Source organism: Morone saxatilis, unplaced genomic scaffold, assembly GCF_004916995.1.
Source record: "Morone saxatilis isolate NCDOM2014 unplaced genomic scaffold, NCSU_SB_2.0 Contig1, whole genome shotgun sequence".
NCBI classification, from domain to species: domain Eukaryota; kingdom Metazoa; phylum Chordata; class Actinopteri; family Moronidae; genus Morone; species Morone saxatilis.
The window spans coordinates 14401558-14410114 of NW_023339651.1; the positions used below are offsets into that span (position 1 = coordinate 14401558).

An 8557-nucleotide genomic window follows, 5' to 3' on the forward strand; every position below is an offset into this window, starting at 1 on the left:
AAAGGTCCAGCGTGTAACATTTTGGAGGATCTGCTGTTAGAAATGGAGTATTCATAGGTTTGTTTTCATCAGTGTATAATCACAGGAAAATAAGAATCATTGTGTTTTTGTTACCTTAGAATGAGCCATTATTATCTACAGAGGGAGCGCATCCTCTTCTACTGAGTCCGCCATGTTTCTACAGTTGCCCAAACACTGGCTTTAGATAGGGCCTTTCACATTTTTTGTGAGGCCACTGTAGTTTCTCCTACATGCTTGGAAGGCCTTAAATACCCTCTAATAGTTGGTCACTTAACAACACTTACAGTTGTTCTGAAGGTATTTTCACAACACTCAAAGACTCAAATATTCCACCTGCTTTGTGATTAAAAACGATCCACTCAGACAAAAGAGCTGGCTGGCTCAGCTCTAGTGTCTTTGGGGTATGATGCATTCCCAAAAAACCATGAAACAGTAAATGGACGACAAACAAGCAATGTCAGGAAAGGAAAAGAAAAATACCTATTTAAATAGATATATAAACAGAAATACAAATGTACACCTTCTAGATTAAAGTTTTCTCTCTTAAATTAAACTGAACTAACTCATGTCTCTACTCTCCTGGCCTGTCACTCTCCTGTCCCAGACTCCCTGTCCTGATCTTACTTGGAGTTTGAGTCTTGTTTGGAACCTCTGTATTCCCTGTCGTCAAACTATTTGAAATAAACCCTTAATTCACCGCAGATGTGGAAATACACTGGCTTTTCAAATGAATAAAATATGATAAAAAGTTTGTGTAAAAGTATGTGAAAACATTTCAGTATGCATATATCTGCTAGGCTTTAGGCAATAATCAGTGTCTACCTGCAGTTTCGCACTCATGGATTGACTCCAGCATCAAACCTGAACATTTTCCATGTGTTGCACCAATTTAGCCTAATTTCTCCCTCTCAATAACAGTCTCTGTGAGACTGCTGTCCAGCCCTGGAGCTGGTATAAAGCGCAGCCCATCTGGTGTATTGGATACTTCCCCTCCCAGAGCTATATTCGTCTAATGGCTCCCTATGGAAACAGCTTTTGTTCTTAGACAGGCTAATGGATGGCCAAGGTTACTGGAGTCATTGTTGTTAGGTGAGGTTGTTGTAGTGATTGAACGCCAAGCCAACAGTCTTAAAGACCGGAGAGTATCATGAGGAGAAGGCAGGGGTCTCTTTAATATACCCTCAGGCGAGTGTATAGACTTTTTTCTGTATTTTTTCATTCTCGCACCACACACAGACGCATATGCTTCAAAATTGAACAAATGATGAGAGAATGAGCCATAGCCGAGTGGGATCTTAGAAGCCGAGCCCAAGTTAGGTCACAGCAACCTTGTGGTTGAAACACACTAACAGCTCTATTCTGCTGCTATACTCACCCAGAGAGGGAGATCTCACCGCCACCTCTCACGTCGCGTGTCCCTAAATGTCTGCCGGCTTTCTTCTCTTTCCCTCCTGCGTCATCCCTCCATTCTCTCTGCCCTTATTTTTCAGCCTCCCTTTCCTTCTCCCTCCCTCTGCCAGATTGCATTGCATTACGGCAGCGCTAAAACTGCTTGTACTCCATTTTCTCTCTGCATTTCGTCAGAGGCACTTTTCTCTCAAGCTCTCTGAAATGACTTCCATCTAAAGCTCGAGTAAGGCCTGTGGATGGATGACGAGAGAAAGACAGAGATGGAGAGCGAGAGACTGATGGATTTGTTCCATTATCAGTCCGGTTTTGTTCTTAGTGGCACGCCGTGCCTCTGGACCTTCATCCCTCCATCGCCCCATACCTTGCTGTGCCTCTTTTCCCCTTCTAAAATCGTAATGAGAGAATTATACTGGCCACGGCAAATCAGTGTCTCCCTGCCGCACAATACCAACAATAGAGGCTATCATGGGAGAAGTCATTTGGTGTGTGCAGGAGTGTCTGTGTTTTCATCACCTGTGTATTAGCCAAAGCTGAAGCCAATGAGGAACTCTTTTCTTTTACAAATAAATGAGGCACTGGCTAGTTTAATGTTATCAGGATCTGGATGTGTGTGTGCGCTATAAGGTCAGCTAAAACTCATACAGAAAAAAATTGCACTTTGAGAAAGAGCATTATGAACTAAAGGAATTTGGATATTGGGATGGTAAAATTAGTCAGATCCACTTTGGTCCAGACTGAAATATTTCTGCAACTGTTGGACAGTTTGTCACAAGTACAAACATTCATGGTGTTCACAGGGTGAGTACTTGATACTTAATGATCCTCTGACCCTTAGGGGGTAACCTGCACCACCAGCAGGTCAGCATTCACACTTTTCCAACTGAAACCTCTCATCTGATTAATAAAGTGGCACAAAACATAGCAGAATTGGCACTGGCATGTTACTCTTAGATGGTGAACAGTACAGCACAGCCTCATAGAGCGGCTAATGAGGCTGTAGACCTAAGTTGTATCTTTTGGGTGTGGTACCTTCCATGCTTGGTATCTACACATGCCTTTTGGTCAGTTAATTAAGGGCAACACAAGCCCCTTGACACGCTGCACGCAGTTCTACACATGAGTGTATTGAGACTGGTGTCATCATAGGTTGAGACATCAGGACATGTACTCCTCCTAGCTCCTACATTAAAAAGCAATTATCACGTTAGCTCCAAAGATTGGCACATCCTGACTACCATACCTTGACATATGATGTTTATGGTGCATTCTTTAAGTCTTGTACCAGATTACTTAAATTCCCCTCAAATAAAGTTTTTTTTTTTTTACTTCTTCATATCCCATTGTTTCGGGATAGAGTGGAACTTCAGCTCATGTTCATATACAATTCAACATAAAAGCCCTATAACTCTGAATCAAGCTGTTTAACTCTGGGTATTTTACATTTTTCTCGTCTCATCTCTCTGGGGTAGTCCTGCTGAGAAACTCACTGCTGTGCTGCTGTCTGACGGGAGCTTTCAGGTCGTTGATTACTAGGTGTCATACCTGTGGCGCTGCAGCAGTGGGAGGGATATACTCTTTGAACAGCAGCTGACACCGTCGAGCTATGATAAAGTTTTGTTTGCTAACAAAGAAGAGACAAATATAATTGTGATTACTTGTTGACTTATCTGTACTTGTACACTCTGATTGAGGCATCTGAATAATTTCACAAGTTGCATGTAGTGTGAACTCCTGATAAATGCAGTTGCTCTCTGCCGAATTGGGGCATCGCTAATAGGGCTGAACAATTCATCGAAATATAATGTAAAATGTAAGGTATAATGTGTGACAAAACAGAATTATAATGAAGTACTGTAGTGCTGCAGAGGTGCCTTAGTCTATGCATCTTGCTCTCCAGATTTAAGAAAAATATGTTTGTTTGCTACAGACTTAATTCAATTTGTGATGCAGAAATGATCGTTCCCACATAATCGTGAATCGCAAACCACTACCGCTAACCACAGAGAAACATCTTTGCACCTCAGTTTACACCAGAGGGTAAAGCTGGTCCTGATTAGTAGCTACTTAAGCCCTCCAAACACACATACATATACACTGCTAACACGCCGGCGATGTTGGGGCAGCATGAAGTGGAAAACTTTTACCTTCCACAACTTTTAATAAGTTATACAACACCCACAACATAATCACGGATAAGTCACTTTTATCTTTTTCTTCTTAATGTTTCAGCTAGCAATGGAGCTAAATGTTATTTAGGCCCAATAAACCCACTGTGTTTACTGCCCCTTTCACGGATTTAGACCCTCATCATCATCCATCTCTCCCCCTCCTACTTTACTCTCCTTTCCTTTATTATCTGTCTCTTGGTCTTTTTTTATCAATCAGTCTTTACTTTACTTTTTTACCCCTCTCCGTCTTCTTTGCCCTTTCTCCCACTCTTTTGTCAATCTTCTCCCAATCATTTTCTATTCATAGACAGGTCGGGAGGGTGGTGTTGCTCCTGATAATGAGTTCCAGGGCAAAAACGGGTGGGACACTCCCACTTCCACAGCAGTTTGACAACAACAATGAATCACAAATGTATCTTCAATCCACTTCCCTATCGCCAATGAGACAAAAACAAAAACTTTTTCTCCTGTGTATTTTATCCACAGAGGAGAAAATGAGGGGCTGTTCACTGCAAAAACCTATTTTCCTCAAATCCTTATGTACTTGTGCATCCGTCCATGCATGCACACACTAACAACAACACCATCTAAGTACCAAGCACCAGGATGCAGTGTGAATGAAGCGTATGTACATTACAGTGTATACAATACGCTGATGGTGAGAACCTCTGATCCACATCTCACTTTCTGTTTTACATATACATTTAAAATATATATGTGCATATATTCCAAATTCTCTTTGATCAGCAAAAAGCTGAGGCTATAATTTCCACACAAAGTCAGGGGCTTACCGCAAACTTCTCACTGTTTTAATTATGCTAATGAGGATGGAGAATGTCTACTGTAACTTTTCTCTTTCTCATTATTTTCCTCCCTCTGTCCTTCATGCCTTTGTTCTCTGTCTATAGACAAAGTCCACTAGGTTTAAGAGATACTGTAAAGCATATGTTCACTCACGTGCCCACTGCATTTTTCAAAAGTACCTTTGTATTATCTTTTCTGCATATGCTTGTCTTCATGCATAGTACATTACCTTTAACTGTAGCTGTTTGTGTGTACTCTGGAAGAAAGGGAGTGATAGAGGGTCACAATTAATAGCAGTTGCATAAACCGTCTTTCGCTTCCCTGTACCTCCCAAAGCCTTTAATATGCACCATATGAAACCACATAAATCAGCCACTCAATGAATAATTGAGACGTCCTCGCTGACACTCTTTCAGATGTGTGCACCGCTGCCTCCAATGGTCCGCCATCCTCTAGAGAAATGCAATGTGGGAAATGTGTTAGCACCTTTAATTTCTTTATTAGCCACTGGATATAGCTGGGTTGGCCTGGGAGACTCCTGGCTGCTGAGGCGGCAAGCTATACATCCAGACCTGTTTGAGTCGCTCTGATTAGCTGCTTAGACCGCCTACTGATGAGATAATACATCCATATGTATTAATGTGAACTTTGAGTGTGCGTTTGCTGGTGTTGTTTTTTAATGACCGTTCTGATGATCTTGTGTGCGTGTTGTCATGCACAGGAATACGAATGTGTGCGGACGTGCACGTGAGTGATTATGGTTATGATAATGGCTGGTTGGTGACAGAGGGAGATAACTATTATGTTGATGATGGTAATGATGAATGTTTTACAATGATGATGATGATAATTACAATCGTTGTCTTGGTCTTACTTCCATCAGTCATAGATTAAACACCCTCGGGAAGACACAGAGGTTGCTTTTACTGCTGCACTCTGCAACATGGGCGCCACATCAACTTCAGCATCAGCGTAATTTACATTACATTTCCATTTTAGGCGTTTAAGACAGTGTTCTTATCCAGTGTGGTTCACAATGGGGAAGTTGTGGTTGAGTGTCTTGTTGTTGTCTTGAAATGGCGCTTAGAAGATGCATGGTTGTTGATGGACGTGGTAGCAGTGGCAAAGCTCAAAACTGTGAGTTTTGGCCAGATGGGGAGGACACAATAACAGCAATACCTGTACAGTACAATTCAATACAATAAACGCTACCTCTTTAATAGAGCTTAAAAATGTATTTGTTCTGAATTCGAAATTAAAATCAGAAATTTCTTGATTTGCAAATTGATTGATTAAGTCAAATTCAGATCCAAAAATTCATGTTGAAAACAGCAACATTTGGACTATATTTGGACTATAATATAGGACAGGATAGGTTACTAATCAGAGCATTGTCTGTCAGTCATGTGATCCAAGAAAGCAGTGTGAAAATTGAAACCCAAAGATGACTACCAGGGAGAATGACAGGGCTCTCAACTGGGATTTTGGAAATTTGAATTTGACCAATTGAACCTGAGCAACCTGAATCAATTTGTTGGAAATCCTGAGACTTTAATGTTTGGATCTGACTTTATAAACAATCAAACAAATATATTGAAATTCAGCCTTTGAAATTGCAAACAAGAAATTTCGAAACAAAAAGAGAAACAAATATATTCAGATACATGGATACATTTCAATGCTATGATTCAGTGGTGTTTACATTTCAATGTTAAGTATTAATATTGACTTATGTCTCTTTTTTGCTTCCATAGAGAAAGTTTTGCGACTTAAGTCATAAATTCATATGTTGTTCTAACAAGTTATAGTAAGTTTCTTGTGAAAAAAAATGTAATATATAATAATGTGTTATGATAATTTGAAAAATACCTCATTATAATGAAAATACCTCATTATACTGTAAAATGGGTCTCCTTAAAATGAGAGGTTTTTGTTATAGACTGTCAATGTCAACTAATTTCTTTTTAAAATGTTTAAAATAGATGTTCAAGTTCAAGTTTAATTGTCACACATAATCATACCGTTCAATCATAGTGAAATGTATTTGTTTCTTTTTTCATAGTCCAAGGTTTTCATTGTCCAGTAGTATCCACAAAAAGTACAACTAATAATTTTATAAATAAACATAAAGAGCATACATTTGCCTGTGATTTGCCAAAATTAAGCATGAAAAAAAACAACTATAACTAATAAATAATCAATTCACACTTAAACTGTGCCCCTACAGTTGCTAATTTATCTCTGTGGTTTATTGAAATACTGTAGTTTTTAGTGGTGATTTGTTGTGGTGGTGGACTGCATTGCACCAAATACACATCCTCTAAAATGACCATATAGTTGAAACAATACCTCTCTGAATAAAACTAAATTAGCTTCACAAAGATATTTCAGGACTGTGTTATTGAAATCCATGTACAGATGTTGATTTCATTGCGTACACTCACCACTGAGCCATTTTGCTTTGTTATAAAGCCCCGATTCCCTAAACAGCCCCTAATTTGAAGTAATGCTGTCTGGTCCGGAGGATGTTTTACTTTTTCTGCCTCAAACCTGTATATTGAGACAAGGTATCACTCTGCTGATAAGTGCTGCAGTCTGTTTTTATCTTTTTGTCCCGCGTGCACATCATCACGTGGATTTTAACCCTGCTTAACATAGCAAAGAAACACCGAGCCCTGTGGTCTCTTGAAGGGCGCCCAGCATTCGGAAGCGGCTGTGAAGTCCTGCTGTGTCATTTCATCAGTGAGCTGCCCGCCTATAAAAACTTCAAAGGTGTGTCGTTAGCAGGTGGAAATGTGATGTGAGAGGTGGGGTGGGGACTTTGCTCTCTGGCCTCTCTCCCTGTGGGGATAGGGTGGCGGAATCAGGATTTGGCTGGTGACAGTGTTTTCCCTTTAAGGGAGTCGGGGAAAGGAGTGTGATGATCTCTGCTTTAGCCTCAAGACATCTGATTAGATCTTGGTCTGGAACATAATTTGTCAGTCCGCCTCCCCTCCCCGCTCTGCACTCTGTGCTCTCTCTCCCTTGTTACTCTCAATTTATATTTACCCATTTTGTTTGTGCCTCTAATTGTCTGCCTCTCCCTCTCATGCTTCATTTTTCCCATCACTCTCATAGCTCTCCCCTCCCCTCTTTCTTTCAGTCTCATTCAGGTCTACTTTGCTCTACATCCTCCACTCCCCGCCCTTACCCTCAATCATTTGCTCACTGGCTTCCTTACTACGCTCAAAGCCAATTTTCAGGACTTGTCAGTGACTCATTCATTCTCTCGAAAGAGAGGAGAGAGAAAGAGTCTTCTAGCGTGACCGAGTTTTTAGTCAAGTGTTTAAGGAAGGACACACAAAGAGGGAGGACTGGGAGGGAGCGATGTGACAGGCGAAGGGAGTGGGAGATGAAGAGAACAGAATAAGGGAAGCAATTGTGATGAAAGACGGAGATAAGAGCCGTAGCTTGTCCTGTTTTCCCCCCCGCTGCGGCGGCAGGCAGTTTTTCCAAGGTAGCCTCCAACTTAGACGTTGAGTGCTCATATCTGGTTACCACCCGCCGGTCTTAAGAAACTTGTGCTGAGTCCTCAAGTGATAAAAAGCTTACAGCGTCTGGTGTATTGATGGGTGTTCTGTATGAGGAAGAAAGCCTGGGAAGAAGAAAGAGCTGTTTTTCTTCTAATGGGCTTTTAAAGTTGTATTTTACATTGGGTGGATTCAGTCTTTGTCCAGCATGCCCAATGACCGGTTTACCTCCTGACATTTTGCACCTGAGTGTGTACTTACCACCCGCATTCAGACTTTTTCACCGATCTTACGTACAGTATATGTTTTCTTTCCTTGACTGTGGCAACTTAACATCAAGTGCCACTGTAAATTTTGACATTTTGACAGTACAGACTAAATAATCTTCATCGGTCGGACTTTAACTTTGCAGCAAAGAATTATCTCTCAGCTCACTCGACCACTTCACCGCTCTCATCAGCATCACTGTATCCTGCAGCAGACAGACAGAGTTAGCGACTAGCTGGTGAACATAGTGGAGCATTTAGCAGCAAGCAAGCAAACTAGAGTGGATTTTGGATTCATGAGGTGGAAAGAAAAACAATTTAATAGTTGGTTAACCATATCAGCTTTAAAGGCAATGGTATGGAGTTAGAATCATGCCAA

The 8557-nt window shown here is 40.9% G+C and overlaps 1 protein-coding gene across 1 annotated transcript in view; it reads left to right on the top strand.

The window, feature by feature from the left end:
- snx29 (sorting nexin 29) overlaps positions 1-8557 on the top strand; it is a gene marked incomplete in the record, with an annotated part of 122016 nt that overhangs the window by 78980 nt on the left and 34479 nt on the right.